The sequence below is a fragment of the Typopeltis vanoorti genome, chromosome 12 (assembly GCF_054136105.1).
Source record: "Typopeltis vanoorti isolate ZY-2024b chromosome 12, IOZ_Tvanoo_1.0, whole genome shotgun sequence".
Classification (NCBI taxonomy): domain Eukaryota; kingdom Metazoa; phylum Arthropoda; class Arachnida; order Uropygi; family Thelyphonidae; genus Typopeltis; species Typopeltis vanoorti.
In genome coordinates this window covers 71,095,347-71,107,636 of record NC_143560.1, presented here as the reverse complement: position 1 = coordinate 71,107,636, position 12,290 = coordinate 71,095,347, and the positions used below count along the sequence as shown (strand labels likewise).

General features: G+C 37.3%; 1 protein-coding gene across 4 annotated transcripts in view; it reads right to left on the bottom strand.

Moving 5' to 3' along the window:
• The window catches only part of LOC150100873 (protein IMPACT-A-like), a 172,672-nt gene extending 161,378 nt beyond the window's left edge, over positions 1–11,294 (bottom strand). For 2 of the 4 annotated variants that reach the window (XR_016549170.1, XM_090401687.1), the window contains exon 1: positions 10,830–11,076. The gene's annotated coding sequence lies outside the window, so the exon portion shown is untranslated. Of the gene's footprint in view, positions 1–10,829; positions 11,099–11,217 lie in introns of those variants that run through there. The other 2 variants (XM_090401689.1, XM_090401688.1) reach the window with 2 other exon arrangements.
• Between the last annotated feature and the right edge of the window lie 996 nt (positions 11,295–12,290).

The following is a 12,290-nucleotide window of genomic DNA, read 5'->3' as shown; positions in this document are numbered from 1 at the left end:
CCCAAGTCAATACCACATGATCGCTTTCACCAACTGGAGGTAACGAGGTCACCTTACTTATGCATATAACCTCTGAACCAATAACCAGGTCCAACACTCTCACACCACGTGTCCCTTCAGTTACGTGCTGTTTCAAGTAATTATCTCGTAGCAGATGTATGAACTCCATTTCCTTTTTGCTACGTGATATTTCCTCCTTCCAATTGATATCACCATAATTAAAATCCCCCATAATAATCACTAAGCCTTCACTCATTGCACTAAGTTGCTGATGCATGAATTCAATATCTCCCCCTGTACTCCCTGGCCTATAGCAGCATCCAACTGTATATTTGGTTGCGTTGGTCACTATTTCGCACCAGACTGCCTCAAATGAACTCTCATTCACATGTCTATCATCATGATATACTACTTTCTTTGGCTGCAACACATCAGCTATCATCAACAGTACTCCTCCTCCTGTTCTATCTTCTCTATCCTCCCTGAAAATACTGTACCCATCACATTCAATTCCAGTGACCACATCTTCTGCTGACAGCCAAGTTTCACTAATGCCTACAACTTTTGGTGAGATTTCACTGACTAATGCCAAAAATTCTTCTCTCTTATTTCTAATGCTTCTAGCATTGGTATACAAAAATTGCAGATTCCCTCTAGATCTTGTACCGGCTTTAGAACTGATATATAAGTCACTAACTACCGTAGTCCTATGCTGATTTTTTTCCCCTCTCTTCTGCAATTTATTCTGCCTATAAGGATCAATAAATACACAATCAGTGCTAAAGTTTCTCTCTCTTACACTCAACCTTTTCAATATTAGTTTCCCTGCCCAATAACTTCAACCTGTTCAGAAAACAATAACTTCTTCAATCTCTTATGTCCTTCCATGTTAAGATGCAGTCCATCTCTAGCATACAACTGCCTTTTTCCTTCAAACACACTCCAAACATCAACAAACTCCAGACCTCTTTTTCTGCACATTCTTGCAATCATATCATTCATTATCATTGCTCGTCTACTTAACTCGTAATTGTCAAAACGAGGCAGCACACACACTATTCTCCCATTGACACTTTTCCTCTTCACAATATCTAATAATGTTCTTAAATCTTTTCCTACCTGATTTATACTACCTCTCAGGTCATTCGTACCCACCATAACTATCATCTTGTCTGTTTCATGCCCTCTCTTTATTGCTAAAGCCACTCTTTCTATTGTACCATCAGCCAAGCACTCCTTATCATCATTATCGCACCCTTTATCGCACCCATTATTATCATCATTATTGTACCCTTCAGGAAATCAGCAGACCCATCATGGGAGGTTCATTCAACAGACAACATATTTATCATTCACACTCTTAAAATCTTTAACACTTCCTGCATTAACAACACATTCTGGTAATGCGTTCCATTCACTGACAATTCACCATGTAAAAACTCTACTCCTCACACCCCTCTTCACCACACTCTTATATAACTTAAACATTTCTCACTAACTTAAACGTCTCTATCACATCACCTCTTTTCCTCCAATTCACTAAACTCTGCAATCCACATTTCTTCAACCTCTCTCCATAGCCAGCATTCCAAACTCAAGATATGGTATTAATCACTCGTCTCTGGACACTCTCCAATAAATTAAAGATGCCAAGAAATTATATTCTTGGTTTAATCCTTTATCCTAGTGTAAGCAAACAAAGTTTATGTGTGAAGTAACTTCATGACTGGGCAACTCGTATATAGAGGCTGATGACTTCACATCACGTGCCTTAGTATCCCACAATGCAAAGCACATCCTTATGGGCATGTATAATACTATGCATTATGAGAAGGGTCACTACCCAGACCAGTTTCGACCTTTATTGAGGTCTCATCAGTGGGAGCCAGACCAAAAGTGATACCACATTTGAAATAATAAGAAGTTGTATTTCCATATTCTCTCCAACACCATGACCACAACTGCAGTTATACAGACTGGTCTATAATTGGAAACTTCTGTCCAATAACCATGATGATATGTCATCCATTATACATGATGATATGTCATCCATTTCCACAGCCTTATTAACATCTAACCCAATCAACACCTGATTCATTCTGGTTCTTTCACTTCCAATTCTCCTAATACTCTTGCATCCCCTTCTATTTATTTTACTGCATCATTTACAGAAGTATGACATACGCTGATAAAGTGCTCATCCAATAACTCCACTTTGCAACTGTTATTCTGCTGCCATGACTATCCATCAGTGCTAACCCGCCATAATTATTCTCTCTCTTGCTTACCATATAGCAGGAAAATTCCTTTCAGTTAACTTTGGCCTGACCAGCTGAGTATGTGAGCTGGTCAAGACAAGCTCTCAAAACCAGCAGCTGGTAACCAGCTCTCATAACCAACCAATCTCCTCTCATATTGCACCTTTTCTTTCTTTACAATGCTCATTTCCTTTCTAACCTGCACTTTACACTGTTCATGGATCCGATCACCACCAACAGTCTTGTATCTCCTCCATAGCCTTTTCTTTTCCAGCACAGCTTGCTTGATTTCACTGTTCATCCATTTACTACTACTCTGCTTACTTGCTTAAGCCTTGGTATGCAATTATACATTACTTGTGTCAGATACTGCCTTGGGAATTTCCATGCACTGTCAATATCCTTCTGATCAGCTCATCTACCCAACATACTGATGCAAACTGACTATAAAACCTCCCTGAATCACCTGCTGTATAATTCCACATATATGGAGACCTGTGTAGCTCAGTGGAAGTGTTGCTTGCGTGCTCTGTGCTTGGTTGTTCGAAGTCAGGCTTAAGTCAAGTCTAGTCGCCGACTGGAGGAACTTTTAGCTAGTCCAGCAGTGGTGTTGTCAGTAGAGGTGCGAAATACAGTTACTCGGTCGGAGTTCAGGGCTAATGGAAAGCCAGATGGCAGTGTATGGTGGATGTCGGCAGTTGATATTCCCAAATGTCGATGCTGCTGCTGCCATTAGTGTTTTAGATTGCCTCCGTAGCGCAATTGGAAGAACGACAGTACATTGCGCCCTTCGATTGGAATAGGCCTAAGTTCGATTCTCGTCGCGACGGGAGGAATCTTTATCTGGTCGATTTCAATCGAAGGTGAGTTAGCTGATCTCATACGGAGGTAGCAGGGTTTTTTCTCCCGAAAACTCGGGTTTTTCATCTCGCATACATACAAATCGGCCCTTCAGAACACACGCAATTTACAGACAAAAATTACTAGTTGTGGTGGTGTTGGAGGTGGGCGGCAGATGGCGTTGATAGAGATGATTCGTAGTAGAGGTTAGGTGCAGAGACAGTTGTAGATGTCCTCCCACGATGAGTCTTCGGACTCCTTGGAGGTATCAGGAATAATAATAATAATATCCATTTTTGACAGTAACTTTTCTTGTTTCATCACTCTCGCCAACTGGCAGCAGTGTCAACACCTCATTAACAACTACATCTTGTGAAGTTATCACCAAATCCAAAACATTAAAACCTCTAGTTGCTTCAGTCACATGCTGCTTAAGATATTTCTCTCTCAGAAATTCAACAAACTCACTCTCCTTGTTCCAATGCATTACTCCTCCTTCCATTCTATATTCCTATAACTAAAATCTCCCATCAGGATCATCTTCTTTTTACATGCTCAACCAATTTGCCTAAACATTTCACAATCAGTAATCTCAACATTTCCTTGCCTATAACAGAATGCCATCAGATATACTAGCCTGTTAATTTCAACTTCACACCACACAGATTCAAAATCTGTGCATGAACTATCAACTTCCACACTTTGTAGACACAATTCCTCTACAATCATTAACAGCATTTCCCCCCCCCTCCTCTTTTCACATATCTATCCTTCCAGAAAATTATATATCCTTCCATTTCGATTTCCAACATCACATCCTCCTCAGACAACCGTTTCACTTATTTCAATTATCACTGGGCATACTGACTTAATCAATGCTACAAAACTCAGCTCTCTGGTTTCGAATACTCCTTACATTTGTGTACAAACATAACAATCCCTCTGTCTTTGAGATCATTCTACCAGCACATCAACATTCTCTATTCTAACTGCATTGCTACACTTCTCTCTTCGGTCAGACCACTCCTGTTTTTCTGATCTTGACTCTGATTTCCATTCCTACTTGTCCCATTCTAACTTTTATGCATTCCATCACCTTGTGCTGCTGCAACCACATCCTCAACCTCATATCCATCTTTCTACTATCATACAATCGGTTTAGTTGTGCTATCCTGCTTAACAAGTAGACTCTGATCATTTACTACATTAACTTCTTCGCTCTGTACCTTCTCAGAAAACAATAGCCTTGCTAAATGCCCAACACCAAACCCATTCAAATGCAATCCATCAACTAGTCTGGTTTGCTGAGTGGTTAGCGTATCTGCTCTCCAGCCAAAAGCTGGGGGTTTGAATCCTGCCATGGGCATGGATGTTTGTGAGTGTCTGTGAAAACTAGTGGTGGTAGTGGGCAGTAGATGGCACTGGTGTAGATGATGTGGTTCACTGTAGTTAGTGGATTGAGTGGCGGAGACAGAGAGTTGTAGAGTAGGTGCCCTCCCTCGAGGTGTCACATAATAATAACTTGAAACCATTCCAATTTTACTTCAAATTCACTCCACAGATTTACAAATTGAACCCTCTTTGCCTCACACAACTCAGCCATCTTACTATTCATTATCTCTGCTCTCCTCAATTTACTACTGTCATATCTAGGCAACACGCCTATGACTTTTCCAATAACACTATTATTCTTTACCAGCCAAAATAACTTCCTCAAGCCTCTATCATCTTTCTTTTTTCCCCCAACTAAGTCCCTTTTCTACAATGCATCAGTTATTTGCTTCATTATTCCACCAGAAAGGAATATATTTTATGTACTTTATTAGTCATCACACATCTAATGATTGAGTCCCCATACAATGGCATATGACTATCCTTTGACTCTTTTTTCATAATACTAACTTCCTCCTTCTCATCAGCCAATCTCTTCTTTAGATGTTTAATATCCTCTTCCAGATATTTCATTTTGCTTTTCATTTTCACTAACTCTTGTTTAAGCTCTTATACTATGGTCCTGACTCTTGCTCCCATTTCTAATCACTATAATCTATCAAGACACTTTTCACATGTATTAATGCTTTCCTTTTTTTCGTTTACCCAAACAGTCCATAAATTATTCATATTTTTCGGTGCATACAAATAGCAATTTTTGCAATGCAGCTACAACAAAAAGTCCAAGGCAGGACTAAATCTTTGTACTGAAGCCTTCTGTGTTGCCGATGTGTGTTTCTTTAGAGACCATAAACTCAGATTTAGATTGATAAGATAACTTAGATAGTCTTCCTCAAGGTATTACCAAAGGAACCCAATGTGCAACTATTTCAAGAGCATTAACAAATTCCTTCTATATTATTAAGAATCTGTATTAACAGAATTTTAACCCTGTCTACACCTAACAAAAACATGCTATAGGCTCTGCAACTTTCCATGTGTGTGGGATTAATACAACATCATTCCTTATGCACACTCATGGAGTATACAGGATACATTATATTACTATATGGTTAAGTATGCACTATTGCTAGATACTTTATGAACAATCTTCTTCCAAATGAATAAGTTATTTGTAAGGTTTCCAATTGTTCACATCAAATATTTAGGTCCTCTATGGCAGTGGTCTCCAAACTTTTTTTGATCGCGTACCCGCAAGACAGAAAAAATAAATAGTGCATAACCCCAATTGATTGAGCAAAAATCTATTGTAATAAGTATTATAAAGAGAAAATATGCCTTGTATCATGATATAATAATTAAAAAAGCTAGATATTTTTACACATTATTTTTATTATTAACAGCTTACAAACATATTTATTACAATATTTAATGTGAACAATGGCCTTGCATTTCTTTCATAATTTCTTGAAATTCTGGGTTGATGGCTTCTGATACTGTGATACGAAGGTCTGGTTCCAAGTTTAATTTATTTGTATATTTGGTAATTCAATAATTAATACAACTGTGGTGTCATCTGTAGATAGCAGGATAACTAAGCAATTTTCCTTCTCTAGTTGGGCTTGTCAACACTAGGATGCTCTACAAACAATGGCAATAAGAAGTAAGAGATTTACTCCCTAGTTTTAAAAAACATGACAGCTTTGCCATGGATGATTATGTGTGCATAGTCACTAAATGTGCGCTACTCACAAATTTAAGTTTACAGGATCTTTATAACGTCTTTGCCTATATTAGATATATGTTTAATTGATAAAAGAAAGTAATATTCTTTATCTTTAATTAATTACTTACTTTTTTTTTCCATCAATATAAAACTTTTTTTGACGTACTCCCACATATCGACTCACGTATCCCCTGGGGTATGTGTACCACACTTTGGAGACCACTGTTCTATGGCATCAATTTACCTCAATTTGGCTGATAATGTTTTGGCAATTTCCCTTAATCTAGATAAATCCATTCAGCTGGCTTCCCACCATACTGAATTTATTTTATTATCCACTTCCAAATATAATTTGCCATCTTCACTAAAAAGTGTACCTTTTGTTACCATGTTACAGCAGCTATTCAATTTAGTTAATAAATCCTGAAGACTTCAGCAGATCCATTTAGAAGTACATCATCTGATATTACACTACTAAATAAATCCAAAGAAATCTACTTCACACATGCAGATGATGTTATTTAGAGCATCTGCATCAGTGGAGAAGGAGGAAGTCATGACAGGAATAGAGAAGGAGGAATATGATGTATTTCATGATGATTGAAAGATCAGAAAGGTAGAGTTTTTGATAATAGAGGAGGAGTTATGCCATACAAGGTGGAGATGCAAGGGGAGAACTATTAGCAATGGTTTTGAGGTAGTATAGTGTGAGTTAGAGGTGGACATGAGGAAATGTTTAGATGGATGGTACGGTAGACCTGGTAACATGGAAGGCAGTGAGAAGGAAATGTATAGGCAAATTAGTCTAACAAATAAGAAGATGATGATCATTATGAGTGATATGAATTATAATATACACTGAATGGCCATTTTATTAGGAATACACCACTCCATTTTCCTAAATGTGGAAGTATTTCTAATAAAGTGGTCACTCAGTGTAGACTAGAATGAAGAAATGACATCTGGGATTTTTTCATGGATAAAGGATAAATACCATGGGCAGTATGTAAAAGATATGAGAATTGTCAGCCTTGGATCTGATCACCCCCCCTGCCCTCTCCAGTTGGTGAAAGTGACCATGATGTAATCACCTGGGTAGTGGCAAGCCACTGAAGATTTCTCTGAGAGAAGGGATATGTGTGGAATTATAAGGCTAGTGATTATGAAAAACTCAGAAGACAGAGAGCAGCTATACTATGGAATCAGAAATTGGATGGAAAGGAGATCAATGCCATTGCTCTCCTCAACCATATAGCTGAGGCAAAATAGCAATGTATTCCTAGAGTTAAGAAGTTAAATAATGCAGATGCAAAATGAATGGATGAAGAGTTAAGCATGCACTATAGAAGAAGACATTATGAAGACAGCATAATATTATTATTATTATTATTTAAATTAAGGGGATATTAAATCCCACATTGTTTCAAAACCGAATAAAAACCTCAAAGATCGGAATCAAAGAGTTTCATGCCGAATATAGGTCTTTATTTAAGTAATTATTATTATTATTATTTCGGGCAACTCCAAGGAGTCCTTAGACTCATCGAGGGAGACCCTAACATCATGTCAAGAAAAACTATTCAACATTCACACAGACATGATCTAGCCTTCACAAAACTGTGCTGTCCCCCATACAGTATCCCATTTTCATCTATCCTTTCCTGTATTTTCCTCTTGACTATCTTCTCCAAGACCTTGACAACGACTCCTGATATGCTGATCGGTCAGTAATTTGCAATAGCAGTCTTAAAACCTCCTTTATGCAATGGAACTATTTTCCCCTCTTTCCACCCCCTCGGGACTAATCCAGATGAGAGACTCAAATTAAACAAAATGGTCAAGGGCACTGACAATTCTTTAGCCGCTTCATGTACGACACAAGCTGGTATACCATCCAATCCCACAGATGTATTCACATTATGGTTTTGTAATAGACTATTCACCTCCACTTCATTCACCACAATTCCCATATAAGCTGTTGGTTCCTTCATTCCTGCAATATCACCACCTAGATGATATACTCTTGCAAAGTGCTCACTCAGTAATTCCACTATATCAACTGATTCTGTTACCTCCCTACCATCGGCATTCTTTAAAATCATTCTGCCGTATACATTTTTCTTTTACTTGCAACATATCAAAAAAACTGTTTGGGATTCTCTTTAGCTTGCAAAATATGAAAGGTAATATGAAAGGTAACAATCAGCTGCATGCCATGTATAGTCTGCCCAGTTGTGAGAACCCTAGCTGGCACAGTGCCAGGAAGAGTCAATTAATGCTGAAGGGGAGAAAGGAATAAGGCGATGTATGAATATGTCACCAACACGTGAAATTACGTACTCTATAGTAAAATTTTCTAACTGTCATACAGGCAAATAGTTACTGCTTCATAAACTAGAATGTTCATAAAAGAAAAGCAAATTTTCTGATGTGTAATAACAACTCATCCAATGAAATGCATTGACTGCCTAGTATCAGAATGGATTCACCTTCTTCTGCCATGTGCAGAAGTGTTGAGGGGGGGGGGTCTCATATCTGCGGTCGAACTGTACAAAGAACAAATGTGACTTGCTTGTTAAGGACAGCAAAATTGCAGTATGCCAATAAACAATTAGCCATTGTTGTTGTGCTTCTGTTTGTCATTGTTGTTTAACTTGTATGGTAATGATATTGAGAAAGGACTGAATGAAGACATGCAATTATTTGTAGATGATGCAAAGCCAGGAAGAAGTGTGAGGAGGTAGAGCTGATGTTGTCACATTACAAGAGGTTTTGAATAGAGTGGGTGATGGGATGTAGTGAGATTACTAGTTCATTACAATGTATATAGTTTTCAAATTTAGAAAGCAAAGATGGCATGCAGAGTATATAATTGGGGGATAACTTGTTAGAGATACAGGATCTGGAGATGATGGAGGATAAAGATCTAAAATTTAAGGGAAAGAACTAAAATTGTGTGAACAGCCAAAATCTGTATCACTGCAGAGAACATTGATGTGTAAAAGAAAAACGTGGTTCGATTGTTGAAGGCCTTGATCATGCTGCATACAGATTACGGTGCACAGATTTGGTCACCTGGTTTTCAGAAGGATGAAGAAATACTGGAAAAGGTCCAGAGACCATTAAATAGTTTCAGGTCTCTGGAATGTTGAGTATGTGGATTCAGGAAATGCAATTTTGAGTCTAGTGGATAGGAGGAAGAAGGGAATATAACTGAAACATATAAATTGGTAAGGGTTATTACCAGATTAATGTGGAAGAGGTTTTTCATAGAATGGTAGGAGACAGAGGGAGAACAAGAGGCCATTCCTGGAAGCTATATAAGAGTGTGAGCTCTTATACAGCTAAGGGGAGGACACATTTTTTGCATGAAGAGTGGTAGTTCATTGAAATGCATTACCTGAGAGTGTGGTGAATACAGAGGCAGTGAGGCATTTAAGATATAGTTGAATGAAGTGTGTGCATGTGAGAAAGAAATGGAGGTCTGATGATTAGGCTAGAGACCTTGGTCATAATCACCATATCTATAATTCCCCATATGCCTCTTCTTAAATGAGAATTTCAATTGTTTAACAAACTCCCAAGACATGACATGCTAATTTTCCCCAAATGGAGACCGAGTGAATACCTAGGTTATGGATACATTTTCCAATAGTATTACCACATTCAGAACAACTCTTAAACCCCACATACTGTTTTAAATAATTATCCCTTGGTAAGTATATAAATTATATTTCCATCCTACCAATCTATGCCCTACATTCGAAGTCCTCCATTATAATTGCCATAGCCTACAATTACTATGCTAATCAGCCAATGAATGGCATTCTTATCTTTCTGTGGAATGTACAACTACATAAAGAGAAGAACAATAACCAGTATATAAAACAGGAAGGCATTTGTATGATGAGCACCAGGATTCCATGGAAGCACATAATGAATAACTATGAAAATTCAATATATGCTGATACCAAACTTTCATGAACATGTTGGTAGTGAACTTTTAGTATAAATAATTAGCTTAACATACGTTTTTTCTGTTTGCTGGTGTTAATTTTTTTAACTATAATTAATAAGCCTAAGTGTCAAAATACTCATGTGGAAATGTATTAAACCATTTAACTGCATTATTTAAAAAATAAATGACATTTTCTAGACGCTAGTGTACTTTTTATTTATTTTATTTATTTTTTTTTTATGCAAACACAAGATAGGAAACCTATCATGCATTTAGTGCTGGAGGTGGGCTAAGAGTTAGATGATCCAGTCTTCCTGCTCTTTTTTTTTTTTAAAAAAATATCAGCTGACAAATGCTAGCTGGAGAGCTAGCATTTGTCAGCTGATATTTCAAGGAACATGTCCTTTTACCATTTGTCACCGCATTGGGAATGCTTTTCTCTCTCTTTCTTCCAATCCACAAATGGGAAATGGTTCTTTAATCAAATTCTTTGATTCATTGTTTTAAATGCATTATAAATAAAAATGTGACACGAAGGTGAAAAGTGAAGTGTATGTGTATAAACAGTAAAGTCCCTATGTGAAAGGGGGAAAAAAAATTAAATTAGTTTGCATTACAAACAGTAACCTGTAATAAACCATATTTTCAAACATACCTTTTACGTATCAGTTTTAATTTATAAAAATAACACATTTAGTCAATATTTATAACTCGTTATATTTAAAATAATTAAGCATAAAACTCAAAGAAGTATTTCTCCCCCCCAATATTAGAATAAGAATCAAAGGTCACATAACATAACCTGCGTTAAGAATGAATGAGTAGCTATAACGTATAATCAGCACCGCAGTCGTACCACATGCAACAAAATCAGATGCTTTAACAAATAAATTCTAAACATGCTGTTGCACGTAATAGGACAGCCAGATGCACGCAACGTTCTAGGGAGCGAAGCCTGTGCAACTAATATTAATATGCACAACTGCTTACGGCATCAAATACTTCATTTTTTCTACTATACAACAATAATAAAAAATTAATACACTGTAATTGAATATAACAGTTTTGAATTATCATCAATATATCAAGGAATTTAATTCGTATATTTTGCAGAATTCATCCTCGTCTTCGAATTTTCATAAATACTAGAAATACTACGAACTCAATTTATTTATTTTGGTTACTAACGAAGAAACATCAAGCATTTTTTATTAATAGATCTAAATAAGAAGTCACAAAGAAAACTTTTCTAAATGTACAGATAGATTTGTTTAAGTTCAAAATATGAAACGTGTGTTGTGCCAAAAGTCTATCGACTATCAACTTTACTGACATAAAGGTGAAGAAGGAAAAGCTTTTCATATTCCCGGCTATCGTGAGGGAAACTGTGAGTGGAGAAAGTTTATGAGCTAATTGCTCGCCCTGGGTGGGCTAGGAGATTAGTCCTCAGTGTTGAAGTTTACTATTAACTATTGACATTACTGACTTAACGGGTGAAGCAAAAGCTTTTCATATTCCCGGCTATCTTGAGAGAAGCTGTGAATTGAGAAAGCAACCAGTTGGATCAGTTTGTTAGGGTGCACAGATGCATTTGAGAAAAATCTGATTGCTATAGTCTGCATGAAAGTGTAAATATAGGGGACATTTGTGTCCCGATGTAGCTGGACAGTTCGGATGAACCATGGGGCGCCCAGGATCATTCTGAGACATTTATTCTGGATACGTTGTAATTTAAGAATATTAGTATTTGAAGTATGACTCCAGGCCGGTGAAGCGTAGGTGAGTATTGGACGAACCATCAGTTTGTATATGAGAAGATTGATTCTGGTGCTCAACTTGCTGTTTCTGTTAATTAGTGGGTAGAGCTGGGCAATGGTTTTTGATGTGTTTGCACAAGGAGTCTTGATATGGGAGCTGAAAGTCAGTTTTCTGTCCAGTATTACACCAAGATATTTGATCTCAGTTTTCCACAGAATTTTAGTGTTGAAAAGGAGAATATCTTCTATAGGAAGCACACTGATCTTCTGGAGAATAGCACGGCTATGCTCTTCAGGGGATTCACTTGGAGTCGCCATTTGGAGAAATATTGTTCGATTAGCAGTAGGTTTTCTTACAG